We start from the raw sequence: 25,880 nt of genomic DNA, 5'->3' as shown, positions 1-25,880 counted from the left end.
TAGGCCACAAAAACAAAATGCACGGGTACAGGATGGGAAATACCCAGCTTAGCAGTAGTGTGTGTGAGAAGAACCTTGGAATTGTAGTGGATCGCAAGTTGAACATGACCCAGCAGTGTGATGCTGTGGCAAAAAAGGCAAACACGGTTTTGGGCTGCATAAACAGAGCTATAGTTTCCAGGTCGAGGGAAGTAATAGTCCCACTATATTCTGCATTAGTCAGGCCTTATCTGGAATACTGCATTCAGTTCTGGGCGCCTCATTTTAAGAAAGATGTAGACCAGTTAGAGCGGGTTCAGAAGAGGGCGACGAGGATGATAGCCGGTATGGAGAACAAGTCTTATGAGGAAAGGTTGAAGGAACTTGGCATGTTCAGTCTGGTGAAGAGAAGGCTGAGGGGTGACATGATTGCACTCTTTAAGTACCCGAAGGGCTGTCACATAGAGGAGGGTACAGATTTGTTCTCTGCTGCCCCAGAGGGTAGGACTAGGTCTAATGGTTTTAAGTTGCAGGAGTGTAGATTCAGATTGGACATTAGAAGGAACTTCTTGACAGTAAGGGCGGTTTGGCAATGGAACCGACTGCCTAGGGAGGTGGTGGGATCCCCTTCGCTGGATGTCTTCAAGCAGAGGCTGGACAGCTATCTGCGGGAGATGCTCTAGCTGTGGATTTCCTGCTGTGAGCAGGGGGTTGGACTCGATGGCCTACAAGGCCCCTTCCAACTCTATGATTCTGTGATTCTAAAAAGCAATTCCAGCACAGGCACATACTGAGATAAGGTCTCTACTTAACAGACTTGTTGATAAAGAAAGGTATTTGGAAGGTGCCAAAAAGATAACAGAGATAGCACGTGTCTAATATTTAAGGGGAGGGAATTCCAAGGGGTAGATGCCACAATGCTAAAGGTCTGCTACTATGTTTTGTGGAATGGACCTCCTGATAAGATAATATCTGCAGGAGGTCCTCACGTTTAGAGTACACCCCTTAGTCTCAGTGCTCCTTGCCTTTAGGGGAAGGGCCATAGTTCAGAGTTAGAGCATCTGCTTTGCATGCAGAAGGTCCCAGGTTCAATCCCCAGCATCTCCAGGTAGGGCTGAGAGAGACTCCCTGTCTGAGACCCTGAAGAGCTGCTGCCAGTCACTTGGATGATACTGAGCTAGATGGACCAATGGTCTGACTCAGTATGAGAAAGTTTCCTTTGTTCCCCGTTGCCTACTGCAGCTACTAGTGCGCATGCTCCTCCTCCTCCCTCATTCTCAGTGTCTACTCACATGCATACTTGGGGCTCCAAGTGTGTCTATGAAGTCATGGAGAAGACAGATAAGCCTCACCAAATATCTGAGTGTTTGAATAGAAGTAGCTAACTAGATGGTTTTTCTTGTTATACAGGCAATTTCACGTATTTGATTAGAAGAGAACTCAGTCTATAAAACAAATGCAGTCTACTCTTTTACAGATAGATTGTGAAGTGTATGCTGAACCCAACTGAGTTCTGAATAGCTGGTTTATCAGTCCTGGAAAGTTGACACTGCTAACCAAGGAAAATATTCACTAACAGACAAAAAACCCCACCAACCCTTCGGTTTAAGAACATACCTATAGCCAACAGATATTTCTATCAAACTTTAAAAAGCAGGGAAATTGGGCAGCTATAGTGAATGTACCAGGGGAGCAGGAGACCTGACCTCCTCTCTGAGATATTGTACTGCCCTACAAAGTTGTCAAAATGCAAACACAATTTGGGTTGGTCTTTCACAGTCCAATCCACTTCCTGTGTAGCCTGGAAGAATACAATAACATCTGCCTCTGAGCAGGGGAGGGGAAGGAGAGTGGGGAAGAATGGGGAGGAGAGAGGGGAGGGGAAAGGCAGATTTGATCATTTGCATTATTAATGAGTTCAATGGGATTTACTCCCATGCAATCATGCTTAGGATAGGTGAAACTGATCACAGGAGAGGAGAAGGGGGAGGGAGAGACGGCTGGAGTGAGGAGGAGGAGGAGGAGGAGGGGATAGAGGGAAGGGAGGAAGGGAGGGCAGAGGAGGGAGAGGGAGAGGGAGAGGGAGGGAAGGGGGAGGAGAGGGGCAGGAGGGATATGAGGGAAGAAGAGAGGGAGGCAGGTTTGATCATTTGCATGCTTGTTGAGTTCAATAGGATTTACTCCTGTGCAATCATGCTTAGGACAGGTGAATCTGACCTGGGGGAGGGGCAGGGAGGGGGGAAGGGGAGTGGAGGAGTAGGGGAGGAAGGGTGGAGCAGGGAGGAAGGGTAAGGGGAGAGGTGGAGGGGGAAGGGGGGAGGAAGGGGAGAAAATTTGGTGGGTGGACACTAAGCAGAGGGAAAGCCCCAGGATTCTTTTGGGGAAGCCATGACTGTTTAAAGTGGAAAAAAATGGCTGGTGTGGGTGTGGCCCCCTGATTAGCCAAGCTAAACAGCTCTGAACATGCCTGTGTTATCATAGGCTCCAATGTTAAATTTTTTAAATTAATTAAAAATCAGCCATGCATTTTTAAAATCTTTTAAACTGCAGAAGATGAAAGTCAGAGTATGGGGCAAGGTCACTAACAGGATTACAGGTACTCTGTGAACATGGCTGATTTTTAATTAATTTCAATAAATTGTGAGACCACTGACAGAAAAACCCCCAAGAGGGATCTGGATTTTCTCTCTCTTTTTTTAGACTTTGAACTCTCAATTTTCTCTGACTGTTTTGTGTATTGCCATGAAAATTTAGACGGTTGTTAAGCAAGCTTTTCTGAATTCAGGACTATAAGTTTTGTAAGATTTTGCTTTGAAATGAGCTTATGGGAAGCAGCAGAATAGCATGGGGAGTATTTTCAATTTAACATGGCAGAAGGAGAAAAATCCATGCTATAGTTTACTATATGACTATAGTATATAGCCATTCTTGTGGTTGTATAAACACTGCTGGTTGTTCAGACTGCTGGCTGACTGACACCACCTTTAAGCTCAATGGAATGTCCTCTCACCTGAATGAGCTTGAAGTGAAGAGAACCAGGTGAACCAGTTACACAGGCATGTTGCAATGCTTGCACTCTGTGCTATAAAGATACCATAGCCATCTAACAGAAGAGAAACACAGGAAGTGCAATGCTAAGAGCACTTATGCTACTACAGGTGAAGAGGCATCCTATGCTTGGCGTGTAGGGCAAAGCCAACAGGTCTGCTCCACCTACTGCTGAAACTCCCTAAAGCAGAGGTGGGCAACTTGTGCCTTAGGGCCACACAAAGCCGACCTAATTTTAGGTGGCCTTTGGCCTAATTTGAAAAGCCCTCTGAAAGTGATTAGTTCAGACTTCTGGCAAGAGTGCTGGAGTCCCTCCTCCAGCAGCCCTCCTTGTGAGGAGCAAGCGAAAGATGGTGTGAGAAGAGAGTGTTAGAAAGAGAAAAAGAGAAGTGGGTGCAGGAAGATGGAGAAAGAGAAGGGGTGGCCCACACACTTTTGACTCTTGCCCAACCCACTACTGGCTTCAGCCCCACCCACAGTTGCCATGCAATCCACAGCAGATTGCCCCTGAGGAAATGGGGCCCTCAACCCTGTCCTAAAGTGACAACCTCCAAAGGAAGTACCCCAAAGTCAGTTTGGTGTCACTGACATTATAGATAATCAAAGGCAGAATTATTATTTAAGGATAGTGAGTTGTAATTGACTAAGTCTTACTCAGAGTAGACCCACTGAAATGAATGAACCTAAGTTAGCCATATCTATTAACTTCAGTGGGTCTACTTGCAGGAGGACTAGCACTGAATACTACTCATTGTTAATTTATTAATTTAAGTGTATGTTGGGGTGTGTATGTTAGAGATTATGTCTGTTTATATTTTGTGTGTATTACTGTTTGTTAGCTGCCTTGCATCTCTTTGGAGAGATAGGCGGGAGATATATTTTTTGAATCAATAAAAATAAATACCACAGTTAAGAAATGTAATATTTCCTTTCAAATCAACCATATTTCTAAATTTATGCCAGAAGATTCTCTTCACCAATGTTTCATATTGCCATCATTTTAGGTTGAAGAAGGCATCTTAATGCAAGCAGGGTTCGCTGACAGCGCCATTCAGCTGATTGGTGGTTTATTTATTTATTAAATTTTTATACCGCCCCATAGCCGAAGCTCTCTGGGCGGTTCACAACATCAAAATATCAACATACAATTTAAAAACCACACATTAATCAATTTAAAACATAACTCATTAAATTTCCAAAAAACCTATACTAAACTAAAATACTAAAATACTAAAAATACAAAATGCTAAATACTACAATACTAAAATGCTAAAATGCTAAAATGCTAAAATGCTAAAATGCTAAAATGCTAAAATGCTAGAATGCCTGGGAGAAGAGGTAGGTCTTAACCTGGTGCCGAAAAGACAACAATGTTGGCGCCAGGCGTACCTCATCAGGGAAATTATTCCACAATTCGGGGGCCACCACTGAGAAGGCCCTTTTTCTTGTTACCATCCTCCGGGCTTCCCTCTGAGTGGGCACCCGGAGAAGGGCCTTCGATGTTGAGCGCAGTGTACGGGTAGGTTCATATTGGGAGAGGCGTTCCATCAAGTATCGTGGTCCCAGGCCGTGTAAGGCTTTATAGGTTAAAACCAGCACCTTGAATTGAGCCCGGAAACATATAGGCAGCCAATGCAAGAGGGCCAGAACCGGTGTTATATGTTCGGACCGCCTGGTCCATGTTAACAATCTGGCCGCTGCATTTTGCACAAGCTGCAGTTTCCGAACCGTCTTCAAAGGCAGTCCCACGTAGAGCGCATTGCAGTAATCTAGTCTAGAGGTTACCAGAGCGTGGACAACTGAAGCAAGGTCGTCCCTGTCCAGATAGGGGCGTAGCTGGGCCACCAACCAAAGTTGGTAGAAAGCACTCTGTGCCACCGAGGCTACTTGAAGCCTCAAGTGACAGGGATGGTTCTAAAAGTACTCCCAAGCTACGAACCTGTTCCTTCAGGGGGAGTGCAACCCCATCCAGGACAGGTTGAGCGTCCACCATCTGGTCAGAAGAACCACCCACTAACAGCATCTCAGTCTTGTCTGGATTGAGCCTCAGTTTGTTAGCTCTCATCCAGTCCATTGTCGCAGCCAGGCATCGGTTCAGCACGTTGACAGCCTCACCTGAAAAAGATGAAAAGGAGAAGTAGAGCTGCGTGTCATCAGCATACTGGTGGTTATAGTAAGCCCCTTTGAAGTTTGTCTGCAAGTGTGATTTGGATTTGCACACTGTCTGCAGAGGAAATATGTATGTTTGCCATTGTGGTTTGAGTCCAAAACTGCACCTGCAAATAGATAGCTGATTGATGCTGTCAGTGAGTCCTGCTTGCAAAAGAACAACTGGGAGCTCACTTTAAACTTCTGATTGTTCCTATGGAGCTGTGTCCTTCTGTGTCTCAAATATGACATCAGGTGTGGGTGAGGTGGGTGTAGCTTGGGGAAAATGACCTCATGGGCTAAAATGAGGCCTGTGATCAGAGGTTCCTCACCCCTGATGTAAGGACTGTGATGTGTATTCATGAAGAGGACCCTACTACACTAGATCTCTTGATGCAAAAAGGGCCAACGTTAACATACTGGAGAGCAGGCCACATTCCTGTTGCTGGTGTTGGGCATGCTGTCTGACCATTCTCTAGATGTTCACCCATTAATGTGGTCATCATTGAAGAAAAAGCCAATGTGCAAGCAGCATCTCGCACATAAGCTCCCCTGCAATTGGGAGACTGGCTCAGTCAGGTGTCCCAATCGCAAGGAAGCCTGCACATAAGCTGCTGCTTACACATAGGTTTTTCCTTTGTAGATGACCATGCTGAGATGTGAATATCTAGAAGGGGGGCCAGTCAACATGCCAGGGGATGGGTCTAGCTGGACTGCACAACATTGGGGGCCTATCTGCTTGGTGCAGCCCTGCTCCCCCCTCATGCATTCAGTGAATACATGGACAAAACTGAAAGGGCTCTTCAGTGAGACTTTTCTAAGAAAATTAAGACATGCTGTCTTGTAGTTTGAATTTCTCTTATAAAAGTATCTCATTTTGAATTTTTCATTCTCTGTGAGCAATGAACTCTTCGTTGTTGTTGTTATGTGCCTCCAAGTCTACTACAACTTATGGCGACCCTATGAATCAGTGACCTCCAAGAGCATCTGTCATGAACCACCCTGTTCAGATCTTGTAAGTTCAGGTCTGTCGCTTCCTTTATGGAATCAATCCATCGCTTGCTTGGCCTTCCACTTTTTCTACTTCCTTCTGTTTTTCCCAGCATTATTGTCTTTTCTAGTGAATCGTGTCTTCTCATTATGTGTCCAAAGTATGATAACCTCAGTTTCATCATTCTAGCTTCTAGTGATAGTTCTGGTTTCATTTGTTCTAACACCCAATTATTTGTCTTTTTTGCAGTCCATGGTATGCACAAAGCTCTTCTCCAACACCACATTTCAAATGAGTTGATTTTTCTCTTATCCGCTTTTTTCACTGTCCAACTTTCACATCCATACATAGAGATCGGAAATACCATGGTCTGAATGATCCTGACTTTAGTGTTCAGTGATACATCTTTACATTTGAGGACCTTTTCTAGTTCTCTCATAGGTGCCCTACCCAGTCCTAGCCTTCTTCTGATTTATTGACTATTGTCTCCATTTTGGTGAATGAGGTGCTGAGGTATTGATAATCCTTGACAAGTTCAATATCCTCATTGTCAACTGTAAAGTTGCATAAATCTTCTGTTGTCATTACTTTAGTCTTTTTGACGTTCAGCTGTAGTCCTGCTTTTGTGCTTTCCTCTTGAACTTTCATCAGCATTCGTTTCAAATCATTACTGATTCTGCTAGTAGTATGGTATTTTCTGCATATCTTAAATTATTGATATTTCTCCCTCCGCTTCTCACACCTCATTCATCTTGGTCCAATCCTGCTTTCCGTATGATATGTTTTGCATATAGATTAAACAAGTAGGGTGATAAAATGTCTCACACCCTTTCCGATGGGGAACCAATTGGTTTCTCCATATTCTGTCCTGACAGTAGCCTCTTCTCCTGAGTATAGTTTGCGCATCAGGACAATCAGATGCTGTGGCACCCCCATTTCTTTTAAAGCATTCCATAGTTTTCTTTGTACCAACTGATTTTACACAAGAATGCATGATTTTTTTTCCAGCAGGTGTCTCATGTATAAATGTTGGCATGCAAGATTGTTACTTTAGGGCATATTTTCTTGCAGTGCTTCTGCGTGGGTAACCAGTCATTATGCAATGGTATATTTCATAAAGGTCATATTGAAGGACTAGTATAAGTTAATATTTTCTTCCTTACTGCCACTGGGGCAAAGTGTTTCAGAAATATTTATATTTTCTGAAATATAAATATAGAAATACAGAAATATTCAGAACTTTATGTTCTCTCTGCAATGTTCTTATGAACCTTTGGACAGGCAAAGCAATTTTCATGTAAATGGCCTACCAGATCTCCACTTGGTTAGGCTATATTCCTATGGCAATGACACATTTCAAAAACTGATATCAGACAAGGCAAATGAATGAAAGGGGAATTATGAATGGGAATTATGACTGATCAAGGTCTTAATATTTTAGATCTAAAGGAAGCTGCCATCTAACTAGTTCAGTATTGCCTACACAGTCTGGCAGCAACTCACCAGGGTTTCAGGCAGGAACCATTCCCAGTCCTACCTGGAGAACCTGAAAACTTCTGCATGCAAAGTTTGTGCAGAATAGATGTAAGAAATAATAAAATGTAGCATTTCTATTGTACTTTATCTAAGTGCTTCAAAGATTATTTCAGTCCGACTAAGAATGCTGTATTAATTTTGCTGGGCTGTTGGCTATATCTGTCTGCTACATTCAAATGGACAGTCCCAATATTAGACAGTATGTCTGAGACTCAAGTTGAGAATCGAACCAAAGATGCAGAATAACTTCAAGGGGTTCCAGTCTTTGACTGTCTACCAGGACTGGCCCAAGTCATTTGGCTGTCTGGGGACCAGGGCAAGATGGCATCCCCCATTCCATGTACAGAAGCTGATTGGATTGGCAGTTGAATCTTACTTCAGCATTAGTGTAGATACACATCCTCCACCACTTCTGAGGGCAGAAAGCTTACTTCCGGCATGCAGGATGGGCAATTTTATTTATTTATTCAATCCATGTCCTGCCCAAAAGGAGCCTAGGGTGGCATCTTGACACACACAGCTCTGTTCTCCATCCTCCTTGCTGCTACTTCCCAGCTCCCCTACTCCTGAATTTGCTGTCTTACTCTTCCTAGTGGTAAGGCTAGTTGTTCTGGCTGCTGCTAAAGTGTCCATTTAATGTAGACTACTATTGTTATTCCCATATTCCAGATGGGGGTTGAGAGATGTCCAGCCTAAGGCTACCCACTGACCACATAGCTGAAGTGAGACAGAAACTGGGGACTTCCTGGCTCAAAGGAAGCTGCCTTACACTGAGTCTGACCATTGGTCCATCTAGCTCAGTAGTGTCTGACACTGACTGGCAGCAGCCCTCCAGGGTCTCAGGCAGGAGTCTCTCCCAGCTCCACCTGGAGATGCTGGTGACTGAACCTGGGCCCTTTTGCATTCAAGGCAGATGCTCTACCACTCAGCGATGGCCCTTCCCCTCAATCTCTTAGGGCATTTCCAGGCGCGCTCTTTATCGAGCATTCATCTTGATTTGTTTGCATGGAGATTAAATAATGTTATTTATTTAATGAACATTCATTCTGAATTGTTTGCAAGGAGCTTAGATGATGTTGCATCAAAGCAAGTGTTATCCTACCTTTTCCAGTGAATTTTCTCATCACTTTCCTTATTACAAAAAGCTGATCTTTTGGGAAAGTAGGTTTGTTGCTCAAGATTTTGCAATCAACTATAATTGTGCAACCTAAATTAGATGCAATGTGATTGAATCCCATCCAAACATAGTGACAACATGGAAGTGTCCTTAATCACTACATGACACTATTATAAAAAAAGGCTGCTTCTGCACGGTTTTGATCCCATAACTTTTCCATGTGAGATAAACCTGATAATTGCTGCCTTATAGAAAAAGATGGATTTGCCATGTCCATTAGATTTTCATCAAGAGTGAGTTCAAGCCACCTATAGATATTAGGATATGATGGTATTTCCCTATTACAATGGAAGAAATTTGTGGCCACATAGTCTTTTGCAAGCAGTATGTTCTCACTATATGGCAAGGCAGACCAGCTTCAGAGATAGCACCAAAGACCTCAGATGCAGGGCCGAGGGCTATTATTAATAATATTACAAGAAAACCACCAATAGTGTGCTTTTCGTGTTCGTCATCATGACCTGAATATACTTGCAGAGTAATTATGCTCAGCTTTCACAGGTAATCATAAGTAACTTTCAGCTGTATAATGTAGTAGTTCTATTGATGTGTTGTGTTTTTTGTTTATCATAACAACGTGTAATCAGCACCATCGGTTAACAGGTACCACAGCAATCCTGTGTCTAATAGCAAACTCATTCCCCAAGTGTGGACCCTTACTAGGGATGGGTGAATCTGTCGGTTTTGTTTTCTCCCAGTTCCCCATTTTTTTCAGCCTTAAGTTCAATTCTTCACATTTCCACATTAATTTGCTTTTTAAAAATCCTTGTGAAAATTTAGCAACATTTTAGTGCAAATTTCTCTTAATATATACATTGTGTATTTTAGAAAGCAATTTTGTCTAATATATATATTTTTACAAAGCAGTTTTCCCTAATGCAACACATTTTTGAATGTTATTTTCCTTAATATATGCATTTTAATGCACATTTAACCCTAGCATATGCATTTTTGTATACATTACTTTTATGGAGAACTGCATTGCCAAATTTGGAGAAGTGCAAATTTCAAGGATGGCTGTGTTTTGATTTGTGTATAGTTTCAGAAAGTGCAAATTAGGTAGGTTTGCCTTTAAATGCAAATTGAATTGAATTTATCCCCCATCCCTAACCCTTACATAGCCAAAATAGCACCACTGACATGTAAGAGGGAAGTATCAGCAGGCTTAGGAGAACTCTAAATTTTAAAGATGTGAACAATAACAACATAAAATCCCCTAGAAAAGTGTGCTAGCACCATCCCCTCTGCTGCCATTTCTGTCACCTTCCATCTTGCAGAAGGCGACTGTCTGGAGTGGGAAGCCTCTTATACCTGTGGAAGCTCCTGCCCATTTTAGAACTTTGATTTTCCAGGGTTCTAAAATGCATAGTGAGTCTCCATAAGTACAGGATGCTCCCCACTTTAGACAGTCACTTTCCACAAGTTAGAAGATGGTGGGTGGAACTAACATGCTCCTTCTGTCCTCCGCTTATATGTTTACTTTCTCCTATTTATAATACCTGAAAGGGGCTCTGTTCATTTGTAGACCTGGTTCAACTGAAGACTTTCCTCATTACTTGCTGGGTTACCTGGTGTGTGTTGATGTTAGATCTAAATGGATACTCCTAATATTAGGGATTGTTCTTTTATAGTAGGGTTGCCAGGTAACATGAAAGAAGGACAGGGCTCCTGCACTTCTAAAGGTGCAAGTGCCCTGCCCTCTCTTTCACCTGGTCATTCTAATGGTGAGTGACAAGAAACTCTTGTGGGGGACCAAAGATGTCCTAACAACAACAACAAAGGCATTAGTCTTTGCCTTGCTGCTGCTAAAATCAGAGAACAGGCCCAGAGACCTGAAGTGGTATGTTTTTATTTGTTCTTTTAGTTATCTTACACCACTATCATATGCACAATTATCTGGTAACATCCCACTGAACTTATAGGACGTCTGAGTAGACATGCTTTGTGTTGTGTTGTATGTTTAATATTTTTCAATGGTATCCAGTGTTAGTTCTACTCAGAGAAGACCCACTGAAATTGATATCGCTGCCTTTGTAATTTTACAGTGATGTTGTTTAACACAAGCGGGTTTTTAAAAAAATCTGTGACTTTGTTTCTTTTATTTTTTAAGCCAATGTACAAGTACATTTATGTATTTTCTTACTGATATGACAGATGCTCCCGTCCTGGCAACTGTTTTTTATAACTATTCTTCAAAACAGACAAAGCTGGCAATGTAAACTAAACTGTCAATTGAAATAAAAGACACTATCAGATAAACCAAGCCATTTGTTTTACTGAATGACTGTTCTGCTCACTCTGGTTATAACTTGTTCAGAATGAGTGGTGATGAGAGACTTGAAACAGTTAAAGACCTGGGTTTCACAATTACAATTTTGAAAGTGAAGCAAGCTAAACTCCTCTCTTGGGTAAACATTGGTCACATAGGTCAAGCATAAATCAAAGCCTTTCCCATAGCCTTCATGTTTTTCAGACATCTATGCCACCAGTTTTATTAACTCCTGAGAGCAGTGTTTACATAAGTAGATGCCACAGGAGTTAGCATAATTAGACACAATTACTGTGGTGCAAGGCATAGATTTCTATGACCAGTGGCTCATGGATCTCTATTTGTTTTACTTAAAAAAAATGTGTCTGCTACATGATACTTAAAGTGAAGCATTACATTTACAGCTGAGTTGAAACTAGTCTGTTAACTTTTGTAGCCATGTTTGCAGGGTCTGAATTAGTACACTTCCTCTTCTGTTGATACACTGGAAGGGTGGAACTGGGAACAAAGATCACCCACTGTGGGATCACCTATCTTACTCTGCTATCTGCGCTGGAAAGCACAGTGTGGGAAGACAGGAAGTTGTCGACAAGGGTGCAAGCAACTGGGTGACCCTCCTGATCTTTCAGGGATGTGCTTCAGCACAGAGCAGGAAGCACAAAATGGTGGTGATAATCACAGTTGCAAACCACCACAGACTGCCTTGGGTCACTCCTAACATTGTCAGTAAAGGCATTACTTTCCTTTCACACTCTCCACACTTTCAGTAGTCGCCTACTCCCCCTTGTTCATCTGCTAATGCTTGTTTTCTTCCCACCCATCTCCTATCTTAATAAAACCTTGACTCTTCACAGTCCCATCCCATCTAAACTGGATGTTGACTTCTTGAGAAATATTTCGAAAAAGTAAGGGAAGTATATGTCAACATGTATTTCCTCAGTCAAACATTGTTCCATTGTTCAGGTATGTTTTAGCCCTGGATGCGTTGCTCTAATTACATTTATTTGAACAATCTTTAGGCTTGTAGCTGCCTCCTCTTCTAGCATGACTGTGAGTCTGAGGCTGGAAGATTATGCTTCCATTTTTACCTAAAGCCAGTTTATAATTGTTTAACCGATAAATATAATAAAAATCTCTGTGCAGTTTACATAGAAACAATAAAAATACAACCATGTTCAATAACATTTCCCCCCAAAATAAATAAAAACTAAACTACATATCACAAATAAATAAATTGCAAAAATATATTGGGTTGGATTCATAGTTGTACCTGTATTTCTCCATCTTATTCACAGGTGGAAAGGTTGGGGGAGGATAAGAGAAGCATTTCACCGAATATTCTTCAATGTCTCCTGAAACTCTCCATTTAGGGGAAGAAAATGCTCAGAAAATTGTGTGAGTCATCTTCCACCCACCCCTTCTAAGAGTGAATCTTTGGGTTCAATCCATTAAAAATATTATATAGTTTTTATTATCTGAAATTTGGTGACTCTTTAATGTTCACATCTGAATGTTGATAATCTTACAAAATGATGTGAATACTACAAAACTCAAGAGATCCTCTGCTGAATGTTGGCATTTACCTAAATGCAATAATCAACATTCATCAGCATAAGCCCAGAAACCAGAAAACCACATGCCTATCTTTGGGCATTCAAAAATTAATCTGAGAATGCCAGCATTCAATATGAATTTGTTTCTGAGAAATTCCAGTTGGGCTTTGTGTAATACTAAGCATTCTTGCCAGAAAATAAGTACCACTGTGCTGACTGAGCAAAATTTTCTGATTAAACATGTTCAGGAACACTCTAAAGAGTGAATCTTTCTGCCTCCCATGTTTCCGGAGCTATATTATGCACAATGATTAGTCTTCCTAAATCTCATCAATATTGTGGAGAAATGCCTTAACAAAATAATTGTAAGATTCAAGGTATTTTCATGCAGGAAACTTGAAGGTTGATTCTGTGCAGGTCTAAATAGACAGAAATAACTCTTAAGTAAGTGTACATAGAATTGTAGCCTTACAGTACAATCCTATGCATATTTACTCAGACCCACCGTATACTTTCCTAAATGTTTTTAGAATTGCAGCCTTAGATCTATAACATTAAACATTTAACTATATCAGCAACTGTAACCTTATCAGTATCTGAGATAGCAGGACAACATATTTTGCATTTGAAGGGCACAGTGTGATGGCCTGAATTCCAAGAATTCCCCTCCTGTATGCTGGCCCTTTGAGATCTCTGAAATGATTTCCATGGGGGTGGAGGAATCCTACTAAAAGGGAGAGGGCTGTGGGGTTGAGCACTGAAGAAAAAGTGGGAGATCATGGAAAACCAGGAAAGGCACCTTCTGTGGGAACCCTAGTCACAAGTGGTCCTCCATCTGGTTTCCCACAAACTCCCCCTGTCATCTCAGCTCGTCACAGCACAGTCTACTCTGTTCAGAAGGGTTTTCTCTTGACTCTTGCAGGATACTTTTTTTTTTGAGGATCAGGGGCTGCTGAGAAGAGGACAGATGGGAAAGTCACCTATCACCCACCCCTTTCAGGAGAGAATCTCATAAAACCATAAGAAGAGCCCTGTGGGACTAGACCAAAGGCCCATCTAGTCTAGCACTTTGTTCTCACAGTGGCCAATCAGATGACTCTGGGAAGTCCACAAGGCAGGACATGTGTACAACAGCACTCTTATGGTCCTCAGGACTGTTATTCAGAGGCATCCTGCCTCTGATACTGAAGGTTAATATTTCTATTAATACTCAGAGCTGCTGATGGCCTTATCCTATATGAATTTGTCTAATCTTTAAAGTCATCAAAACTGGTGGCTATTAGTTTATCTTGTGGTAGCAAATGCCATAGTTTAACTACATGCTTTGTGAATAAGTACTTCCTTTAGTTTGTCTTGAATCTTCCATCATTCAGCTTCTTACTGACTTCAGGTCTTGGTATTATCAGTAAGGGAGAAACTCTTTCCACTTTCTCCACACCATACATAATTTTATATACATTTGGATGCAACCCATTAAAAATATTATATTATAGTACAGAGCTTGGAAAAGTTACTTTTTTAAACTACAACTCCCATCAGCCCCAGCCAGCATGGACACTGGATTGGGCTGGTGGGAGTTGTAGTTCAAAAAAGTAACTTTTCCAAGCTCTGAAATTAGTGAACATCTAAAATTTGGTGACTCTTGATAGTGACCTGTGAATGTTGACAATCCCAGAAAACTCTGTGAATGCCACAAAACACCACTGAATATTGCCATTTTCCTAAATGCAATGAACAACACTCATATGTCCAAAAAGCAGGACACTGTATGTCTGTCTTTGGGCATTCACAACATGTATCTGGAATTGTCAGCATTCAGTATGAATGTTGACATTTGCCACATTTTGAACATTCAGTGTAACTTAAACAGTTCTTAAATTCATTCTATACCATTTTATTCTGGATTTGTTACTCTAGAATTAGCTATCACTTCCAATTCTTCACATGTAATTATTCACCTAGATTAGAATTCACATTCTACATATAAGCATGCATGGAAAGATTGCAAACTCTTGCCCTTTTACCTTTTTACATCCATTCTTATTATGAGCACAGAAATGTACAAAGGGTGAATGGGTCTGTGTGAAGTGATCTTGAATTGGCACTCATAGGTTCAACATATTTTTATTTTATTTCATTTATTAGATTTATATCCTGCCCTTCCTCCCAGTAGGAGTTCAGGGCGTTAATATGATACCTGGATTCTAATGAAATCCAAAACTAACAGAAAAAAAATATGCTGGAAATTTCCAAAGGCAAAAGAGCCTTATTGGCCACTGCTGCTGTTCAGGAATCCAAACACACTTTTACTTTTAGCTATCAACGCATTAAAATGATCTCTTTGTTACAGGTGAAGGCAGCTGACTCATTAATTGGGCAGTGTGTGTGTGTGAAAACTGGTTCTGCTTTGGACCCTTGAGGCAGGGAAGGGAGAACATTTTGACTTCACCTGTGTGGTTTTGATACTGTAGCTACATGTTGCAAACCATGAGCTATGAACTGATCTCTTTATGATATTTTGTATTAATGTGCTCCTTACAAAAAGGGGGGAAAGTTTATAAACTATCCAGGCATTAAGTCTGGCATGAAAATTAATGGTTCAGAAGTTAATATTACTCCAGTTCTGGACTGGTTAAATTTGCTAGATTATTAATTAGAGAGGCTGAAGTTACTAATCCCATGAATCTGTAGATTGTATGTCTCAGGGCAAATATCCTACCCAATATGCCTTTGTTCTACCTTGAAACAGAGAAAAGCCCTTCTCTTGAGGTGAGACCCTGTCTTGTGGGGAATCATGCATGTGTCCTGAGGGAACAGATGTGCCGCGTCAGCAGCACATCTAAATCCCCAATTGACCCCTGTGCAGACATACCCAAAGCTGCCATTAGGATTCAGGAATGCCAAGTAAGGATCACTGTTCAACTACTTTTCTCTGTTTGCCTTTGGTACGGCTAGTAGCAACTAAATTAAGGCCGCTACTGCACTTTTCTTTAGTAACAGAGCCATCAGATTTACTTAGGGTTCAATGGAAATAGGCTAAACCATTCCGGGAGAGACAAAGACTGTTTTTCAGATCTCATGTTTAACTAGTGGGAGTGGTAGCATCATTGGAATACTACAGGGTGCTTCATTTATTGGGGCTGTTTTATTCCTTAGGGATTTACATTTGCATATGCCATGGGGTTCTGGATGGCATTCTAGGCGCTAAGAACATGACCAAATAGCATGGATGCAGCATTAGGTTACATTAGCTCCCCTTGGTTATAGAGATGCTTCCAGTGTGCAAAAGTGCCCATGCCTTGCTTTTCCAGGTTTCAGAGTTCAGGGCTGCACTGCAGTCATGCTCAGAGGCACATGTTACCAAATTCTTCCAAGCTACACAGGAAGTGTACTTGACTGTGAAAGACCAACCCAAACTGTGTTTGCATTTTGACAAATTTGTAGGGCAGTACAATATTTCAGAGAGGAGGTCAGGTCTCCTGCTCCCCTGGTACATTCCCTATAGCTGCCCAATTTCTCTGCTTTTTAAAGTTTGATAGAAATGTCTGTTGGCTATACGTGCATTCTTAAACTGCAAGGATTTTTGCCTATTAGTGAATATATATCCATATTTCCTAGTAGTAAGCTAACTTCTATAGCTGTAATAGTGCTATTTCCCTAGGAAATAGCAAGAGATATTCATATATCAAAGGCCAGAGCTTTTTACCACTATTTACTAAAAGCTAGCCTGGCCAGGTTTTTTAAAGGCTGCTTGTGCAATTGAAATGAGGCTGAACCATGTGGGAGAGACCTTACATAGTCATGCTGAGATCTGTTCTCATGAAAGCTTGGTAATCACAGACTTGGAATATTTGCCTATTCTCAGTTTTGTTACAGCCAGGAATCCCAGACCTCATGAGACTTCACCTTCTCCAGCTACCACAACTTTCCCCACCCTTTCTGCAGGCTTGGGGGGGGGGGCTTTTCCAGGTTTCTTTTTTAAAAACCCATGTACTTTCTCTATGTTTGCCACTGACCTTGCTTATACCTACACACCACTCTGATGCAGTTCCTACAGCTGTCCTCTGAGACACAAATGGAAAGCTTTATGGAAATGGAAAAATGATGGTTAAATAAATGAAAATATGTTAATTGAATAAAATATGTTTTAAAATGTTTTTAATTTTTATTTTTTATTTTTTTATTGATAATTTTTAATGTTTTTTGTAAACCACTCAGAGGGTTCTTTTTAAACAATCAAGCAGTATATAAATTTTATTAAAGAAATAAATAAAGCCGTATCAGTTTGGCTTAATTTATGTTGTCTTAAAAGCAAAACACAAGAACATATCATTCAAAGCAAAACTGGAATAAACTGATCACAATTATAGCCAGAAAGCAAAAAACTACACAGACTGGGAAGTGCGCAGGATGGGTGGGTGGGATGAATGAATCTGCCAATTTCAGTTTTTCACCGGTTGTCATTTTCTCAATTTTAAGCTCAGTTGACTACATTTCTGCATCAGTTTGCATTTTTTTTTAAATGTCAATGCAGCCTATATCTGTTTGACTTGATTCACAGTAACTACAGTTACACATGAATACATATTTAATTGAGTTGGGGTAGGGTAAGCAAAGACAAATCTGTGGCTGAGTTGGGAAAGAAAATCATTGTTCTTTTAGTGCTTGTAAACAAGTGTAAGATTTGGATTTTGAAGCTGCAATTTGGCAGAAGCATTAGAATCAGAACTCTCCCATTACTCTGTTGTTTATTAGACTTACTGGAAATCACAATGGGAAATGGAATGCCGTTTGAATTCAATAAACATAATCAGCTCCAGATCGGTGGCTGTTTTGGCTAAACTCTCATTACCAAATTGCTTACCTTTGAAAACAGTAATTATTGTTCTCATAAATAATTTGAATGTGTGCCATCTTTCCTGTGTATTTCCTGCCACTGGCAAATTAAAATAGACTTTGGTGAAAGCTAAGCTCTGGTATGTTGTATTGCAAGGATGGAGAACCTATGATACTCCAGATGCCAACTCCCATCAGCTCCAGCCAGCATGGGCAAGGGTCAAGGATGATAGGAGCTGTAGTTCAGATAAAAATAAAGAGGCATGTATAAATAGCAGCTGTGAATGTGAGCTGTGAGAAATGCTGTAGCCAGCAAGGATCAGAAGCTAGTTTACTTCTTTTTAAATAAATCACAGAAAGAGAGAGATGATGCAAGACTGAAACATACCATACCATGCAACTGTTGCCACATCATATGTCTGACTCTGAGCATGGAAATTATAGTCTGACAAGTGGGACCTGTAACAAAATGTTGCCATGCAGAGTGCTTCTTGTTCAGCATTCATGCTATTTCATTCCATTTCTTTCCCATCACCTACAGTTTTTCATTCCTCCTCTCCAACAATCAGTCCGCATTCCATGACCAGGCCACTGAGCATGATCAATCCTCAATAGGCTGCCCCCCCCCGCCTTCTGATTCCTCCTTCTTGTGCATGGCTATTGCCATTTTGGCTAAAAAAGCAGTGGCACTCCAATCTTGAATATTGGAAATAGAGGGAAGGATATACAATGACAGAGCATGCAAAGCAGAAAGCATTTAAGGAACTGACATGCAAGACTATGGACAACAGCCAAGAAAATCCCCAAATTGCACAATTTTTCTCAATGCCAGAAGTAACTTCAGACAGGAGAGCATTTATCTAGTGCTGCTTGTTAGAGTCACTTGGTTCCAAGGCTTACCACTGTTTCCTGAGTCACATCAGCACGAACGCCTTCAGTATGAGATATGTTTTTCCCCCAGTAGTGGATAATTTAAGAATCTGGAAAAAAATTATGTCACTGCAGCAGAACTTGTTAATGACTGTTCTCATTTTGTTAGTCATGCATGGAAATCACGGTGACGGCCAAAATGAAAGATGTTGCATCTACATATTGCAGTGTAGAGCAGTGGTGAGGAATCTTTTCCAGCCTGAGGGCCACAGTCCATTCTAGGCATTCCACATGCCAGTGGTGGGCAGGGCCAGAGGCAAAAATGGGCAGAACACTGATTTTATTCATTGCTCTGCTAATTTCTACACACATCTCTCCATTTCCCATCCAGGCAAGCAAGATGCGTTATTAGAGTTCATGGGCACATTCTAGCCTAGGCTGGGTGATGGGTATAGCTTGGGAGGGTGCGTGCCCAGGGACAATCCTGAGGGTCAGATAGAGAGGCCTGAAGGGTCACATTTGACCCCCCACTCTGGGCCTGAGATTCCCCATCCCTGGTGTTGGTCCAGTGCATGGACTGTTGCTGCTGAATGGAGTGTTCACACCACTGAGCCACCGTAGCAATGCCTGACAAACGGCTGGAGGCTATCCATGTGATGTGCTGTGGTGTGTGTATGTGTAAGCTGTGTCCTGAGCCACTCTGTACATAAGAGATGCCACATGAAGCATTCATCACATCTTTAAAGCCATTTATTTTTAACGGGTGTAGTGGCCTTAAACAGAGCTGAGATGAAGAAACACATCATTTTGCTTCCCCCGCTATGAGGATAGTCCTCTCTTCTACTTTGCAATGCTTACTTCAGTACTGTAGCAACCATACTTAAAATTGTTGTTACCAGGCTTTATATCCTGCCATTTCCCAGATGCCGACATGAAATCAAAGTAGGTATCGTGTGAGCCTTCCCGGGGAGGGAATTCAGGGCTGGTGTAAAACATACTACCACTTGCCTTGCTTGCGGCCTCTGCATACTGGCTGCCTCTGACTCCTGTTGTTTTCATGGCTGCATCAGGAGTGGCAGTGTGAACAGGCTATGGCTCTCCAAGGCCTCACACTTGACAATATCTAACTCTCATGAAGAACCCTGAGGAACATGGGATTGAGGCATTCTAGGTGAGGTGGCCCCAAGCAGTGCTTGCCCTGCTGCTGACTTGCTGCAGTGGGAGCAAATACTATTTAAAATGTAAGCAGTATCTGGTGTGGCAAAGTGGTAGAAGCAAAGCTGCTCTCCAGGGCCACCATGCCCACAATGCCTCATTCTGAAGAAGGATGCTTCAGCATCGTCTGAGAGCCCTGCAGGAGTTGTGCTGGTGGCACTTCTAGAATACTCAAGAGTGATGGGTGGGTGGCCAGGCCAAGGAGGGTGTGCAAATATGCTCCCTTAAATGTGGACTGAACAAAATTCTTGAGCATTCCTGATTTTATCAGCGCTGAGCACTTGAGTGGGAAACAGATTTAACCAGTGGTACATTCACAGGAAAGCATTCCTTCAGCTCTTATCACCCAACAGTAGTACTCGATTGGAGACTTTTGTTGTTTCATCTTACCTGAACAGATGAATCAATTGCAATAATACCAGAGAGGCACAAAATGTTTCTGTTAAACAAATATTTGGTCACTAGGAAGTACAAGAAGAACTGGATTTTCTGCCCAGCACGCTGCTTGTGCTTGCTGAAATTAGAGTTAAAAGAAATTTACTGTGCTTTGTGACAATGAGCATGGGTACTAAAGGCTAACCCATGATGCAAAGAAGAACAAAATCTGGCCCAAGTCAATCTACCTCAGGCTCTAGAGTTAAAGTGCAGCAAATTATCACCAATTTTCAGCAAATTAACAGGAAAGAAAGCAAAGTAAGAACGCCAACAAACATACAGAAAAAATTCTCCATCTTTGGAGAGGTAGTCCTGATTGCAGGTGTTGCCACCACTCACCATATCAGCCTTTCCCAACCAGTGTGCCTCCAGATGTTGTTGGACTACAACTCCCATCTTCCTGATCATTGGCAATGCTAGCTGAGGCTGATGGGAGTTGTGGTCCAACAACATCTGGAGGCACACTGGTTGGGAAAGGCTGCACCATAAGCTCAGAGACACGTTACACAATTCTTCCAAGCTACATAGGAAGTGGATTGGACTGTGAAACACCAACCCAAATTGTGTTTGCATATTTACCAATTTGTACGGCGGTACAGTATCTCAGAGAGGAGGTCAGGTCTTCTGTTCTCCTGGTGCATTCACTATAGCTGCCCAATTTATCTGCTTTTAAAAGTTTGATAGAAATATCTGTTGGCTATAGGTATGTTCTTAAACTGCAATTCCCCCCCTATTAATGAATACCACATCTAATTTGGCCCCAAGATAGACTTGGTAATACACTAAATGTGGTTGTTAGGGCTTGGTATGAATTCCCCAGCAAACATTAACTTAGCATAACCTTCCCCAAGACGGCACCCTCCTGATGCTTTGGACCACAGTTCCCATTATCCCAGGCCAGCATAGCTCCAATGGGTGTTGTAGTCAAAAACCACTGGAGGGCACCACCTGGCTTAGCAAATGACTGTTCGCCCATTAATATTTGTAGCTAGAAAGAAATGGATGTACTGAAAGGAGAAATGTGGGCAGCTTCTCATTCCAGCTCACACAAATTCTTGTTAGCTTGCAAATCTTGTAAATCATAACACTGGATTTCTCCCCTTCCACAATCTCAACAGTGTTTATTTCATTCCAATAAAAAGCTTTGGTACGAACTCCACCCTGGACAAGAGATTTTTATCAATACATTTGTCTCAAGACTGATTACAGTATGTACTGACTATTTTATATCTTACGTTCCCAGAAGCTGTCAGGTTTGTTTAGTAGCCCATCATACGGTTGGAAGTATTCTGCAAGTGTTGGTGTTCTATGTGGTGTTTGCCTTGTCTGAGCCAAACGATATGTGAAAGACAGTGCAATGATTCTTTCTATTGAAAGCAAAAACAAAGCAGTTAAAAGTGGCTGAAAATCTGAGCCAAGAGCCAGCAATTGGGTAAGAGGAAGGTTCCCCCTCCCCCTTAACTCTTTCTTTTTCTGCATTTGCTCAAAATCTTCTCTTCTGTCTGGAACACCATGGATTGTATTTAATGCTAGGCCTGTGCTAGTCCAAACTGACCCACTGAAACTGATGAACCTAAATTGTTCATGTTTATTCATTTCAATGGGCCTATTCTAAGCAGGACTAGCATTGGATACAACCCCATATCTTTTCTTTTGCAGGGATGAATGCAGCTGTGAGGGGCCAATTTGAAGTGGACAAATGGTAGGAAGAGAAATTGTTTGGCAGCTTCTGCCCCTCTCTCCTACCCCTCTTGTGGTCATCCACTCCTGATTTCAGCCACTTGCAGCTACTTTGTAGGGGGAAAATTATGCTGGGAGCAGGGCTAGCTCTACCATTAGGCAACTGCCTCAGGGTGCAGATACTCAGGGACAGTAATATCAGCCCCTAGCTATTCCTCCTGAGCCCCCAGCCACTGCTCCTATTTTGTGGGTATCATTTATTCATATACTGGCAAATTTAGGTTGCAGAATTAAAGTAGATTTGGTGCTCTTGTGCTCTTGCACAACAAACCCGCTTCCAAAAGGAAAAGAAAAAAAAGGAATGTTTGGGATAAGAAAAGTGACCTGGAAATGTGCTGGAAAGAATGGAGTAATGACATCATTGGGCAATGTCATATAAGCCCTGCACAAACAAATCAGGATTAATGCTCAATAAACAGCAACACACTATGACCTCTATGCAAATTTTGTGCAAACTAATCAGAATGAATGCTCAATAAACAGCAAAATTGTATAACCTTTGTGCAAACCATGCACAAACAAATCAGGATGAATGCAGGATGAAACAGTTTACCTGGAAGAGCCCTTGTATAGTTTGGCCCTGAACATCTAGAAGTGTCCACTCTGAATGGAAAAGCTAATGGCATGGACACTGCCTAGATCTTTTCTGCATAATTTCTGTGACCTTTGTGAACTTTTCTTCACAATTTCTTAAGGCAGGGATGGGGAACTTGTGGCTCTCCAGATGTTGCTGGACTTCAGCTTTCATCATCCCTGACCATTGACCATGCTGGTAGAGGGCTGATGGGAGCTGGAGTCCAACAACATCTGGAGGGCTATAGGTTCTCCATGCCTGTCTTGCTAAGGCATTTCTAAATGTTCCTCAATCCTCCAGTGGCAGTAGTAACACTGAAGACAAAAGCACAACAGGAAAAAGGATGCACTCCCTATTTTGGGAGTTCAGAGACAATGCTATTTTGGCAGGACAGTAGCTTATTGTTGCTCATCCTGCTAGTTCTTCTCAACTGGCAGCAGCTGATGTAGGAAATGGCACCCTGAATCTATGGGTGTAGGCTGACCAGTGCTCTGGTCCCGTAATACTAGTAAAGATTTGTCTTCAGTACTTTTTTCATTGTTTCATTGCTCAGAAATACTCTATTAAAACCTGTATTTGCCAGGATCTTGTGGTATTTAAAACATTTACAGGGTGGATGCATAAGGTTTGAAGTACAGGCTGAACAGGTGCCACCACAATACTTTGAGCATCCAGCTCATTCTAGTTCCTAGCATACAGCTCAGCTGGATTTGTTCAGCTGTCAGTCAGTATAGTACAGCTGAAGCTCATCTAAAGTATTGCAAGCAACTGCTATAAATAACATGTGGAATTCCTAACAGAATGTAGGAAGAGAAGGTTCTGTACCTTCAAAATATGCATGTTAATAGTCTGTTGGAGGCTGATACACACAAATAAAAGGCAGAACATTTTTTTCAGAAAGCAAATGTAAGATGTCTAGCTAGCCTATTGTCATTTGCAATTTCCTGATTTGATTTCTCTTCCTGAATTCTTTTCCAATACCAATGAAACTCTAAAGAGGTACAGGAATCCATTGGTCATAGGGACATTTTTTTTTAAACTATGGATTTATTGACTTGTCACTTTCTGGAATATATACAAATGAAGAAGTAAACATAATACAGTTAGGACTGTGATAAGAGCAAAGTTCAGAAATTTTGTAACTTGCCTTAGAGTAGAGTTATTTATTAACTACTAGGAGCAAAGACTGGTTTATAGTACACATATGTTGTTCACTGCCCAGAGAGCTATGCTAGTCGGGCGGTATATAAATTTAATAAATAATAATAATATATTATTATTTTTAAGCTTCCCAAACATGTTAACTGGAAATCTGTTGCAACATGTTTAGCCCAGAAGCAATGTTAGCCAGCCAAGCTCAGCTCAGAGAAACCTTGAATCAGACACCCAAAACAGAGTTAAGTTTATTCCCAGAGGCTTTCCTAATATATCACCTGTAGCATCTACAATGATGCTGGCCATTTGTCTCTCAATTGTTAAAATTTTCTATAGACCAGCTGACTGGACCAGAGCCATGGTTACACAATAATCTACAGCCAGTTCCTTAGTTCTGTTACATTGTCACACTATGTCATTAATCAATCATCACTCTAGTGTGACAGAGAAAGGGGAACCCAAGGTGAGCTACAGGCATGAAAGAGCCAGGGCATTTGCCATGGGCCCTGTGGAGTGTTCCTGGAGTGATCATGAGATGGAGGAAGAAATCTGGGATCCTGGGAAAGGGCCCAGTGGGATGCAGCAGAAGGAGACTGACATGGGAGAAGGCTTCAGCACTTTTGACACCGACAGCTCTGCTCCTGTAGTTTTAGTTAAAACTGAAGAAACACTGTCTGATAATGAGCTCTTTGCAGCCCTCCCTTATTGCTCGAGCTGACACCACTCATACCTCCTCTCAAGGAGAAGGGATCGGAGGCTCAACCAGAAGTGGTGTCCAAGGAGAATCTTGATGAAGTGCTGCCACTGTTGTTGCTAAGGGTGTGCAGGCAAATACGCAGGCACTCACAGATGTCACCAGGTTTTTGACATGTTTGTAGGAGTGCCAGGTTGTTAGTTCAGTCCCATTCAGAGAAACCCTCCCCATGCAAATCAGACGCCCACCCTGAGCCTATTTAAAGGGTTTCAAGAGGTGTATTAATTGCTGCAACAATGTTAGTAGTCATGCCTAGTTATGCTGTGTAGCGATGCAGAATTCTGTGTAATCTGTAAACTGATCTATGAAACCCTCTAAGGAATAACACTAGAATGACAGCTATTCTGGATTGTAAAAACTGTTTCAATACTTCTTCAGATACCACTGCTTCTCAAATAACAAGTTCTTAAATCAGCAGCCAGCTTTGATTCCTCCACAAAAATAATCAATATTCTATTGAAAATATGAAGTAAGATACCAGCATGTGAATATATTAACAAAAAGGTGCTAGAACTGATATAAATTAAAAATGAAAGTAAATAAATTCCTCCATTGGAGACAATACAAAATATTTCCAGGAGAGACTAATTGTCAAGTGGCTGGCTCAAACACAGTCTTCATATTATTATGAATTATCCCTACAATTGTAGAAACTATTTGGTTTAATATTAGGAAATCCAAATTGCTAAGACAGCCAATTAAATATATTATAAAAAATCTTACCCTTATCATGTCTCATAAAGGACAAACATGAAAATTCTTATCGGGAGAAAGACTAAACACTGCTCTAAACCCAGCTAGAACCTCAGCCATATTTATGGTTTAATCAAGGTCAGCTGCTGGCAAAAGTCAAAGAGATAAAGTAAATAATCCAAACTGGTATAGGTGACTACAAAATGAACCCAATATAAATGAACACACGAGGAGACAAATAATATGCTATTCCACTGCAGTTACAAAAGAAAAACTGTATCTTATTAAATCTAATAGAAAAATCTTTGCAGTAATTTTTATGACAAATTAGTACAATTTTTACAAAAACCCTGACAAATCCAATCAGCCCCCAGGAAATATGGATTTTAATGTATGTATCCAAATGGCTCCTCTTTTTAAGAGTATGCCTTCCAATAAAACCTGTTTTAGGCTCTGTCAATAGGTGTCCTACCCAGCCCTCTCTGTGTATGCTGGGGATTGAACTGGAGACCTTTCACATGCAAAGAATGTGTTCCATCACTGTACTAAGGCTTTCCCCTATATAAGAAGCAAGCAGATTCCTGAAAACCTCTGATGCTGCATTAGATTCCCAGAGTTTCACTGTTTCAGCCCCACAAGGCTATACCCCAGTTTTTGCCAACTGCGGCTAAATTCTTTTCTCTCTTGCTTAGTTTTCAAACCGTGAAACTGTTCTTGTATACCCCTCTGCAGCTGAAAGACGACACCATCCAAAGTTTGGAGAGAAATCCCAGGCTATCAGGAAAAACATCCCCCATCATGAAGTAACATGACCTTTCTTTCGTTGAAGTCCCTGGCCACACGACAATGACCCATTCTCTGTAACTGAGCTGGCCAAACTCACAACAATAGAACACTTTTCCTAAGA

General features: G+C 41.4%; 1 long non-coding RNA gene across 2 annotated transcripts; it reads right to left on the bottom strand.

Annotated features, from left to right (window-relative positions):
* Positions 1-4,190: 4,190 nt before the first annotated feature.
* Positions 4,191-25,050, bottom strand: LOC133385945 (uncharacterized). 2 transcript variants are annotated; one of them, XR_009763027.1, is made up of 7 exons: positions 25,004-25,050; positions 21,293-21,424; positions 20,013-20,136; positions 18,438-18,517; positions 17,566-17,773; positions 16,718-16,784; positions 4,191-5,142 (listed from the first exon to the last, which is right to left on the bottom strand). It is a non-coding gene; the product is annotated as an uncharacterized LOC133385945 (long non-coding RNA). The 2 variants fall into 2 exon arrangements; XR_009763028.1 differs by lacking the exon at positions 17,566-17,773.
* Between the last annotated feature and the right edge of the window lie 830 nt (positions 25,051-25,880).

This window comes from Rhineura floridana, chromosome 5 (genome assembly GCF_030035675.1).
Source record: "Rhineura floridana isolate rRhiFlo1 chromosome 5, rRhiFlo1.hap2, whole genome shotgun sequence".
In the NCBI taxonomy this organism is placed as follows: Eukaryota; Metazoa; Chordata; class Lepidosauria; order Squamata; family Rhineuridae; genus Rhineura; species Rhineura floridana.
This window is presented reverse-complemented; position numbering and strand designations above follow the sequence as displayed.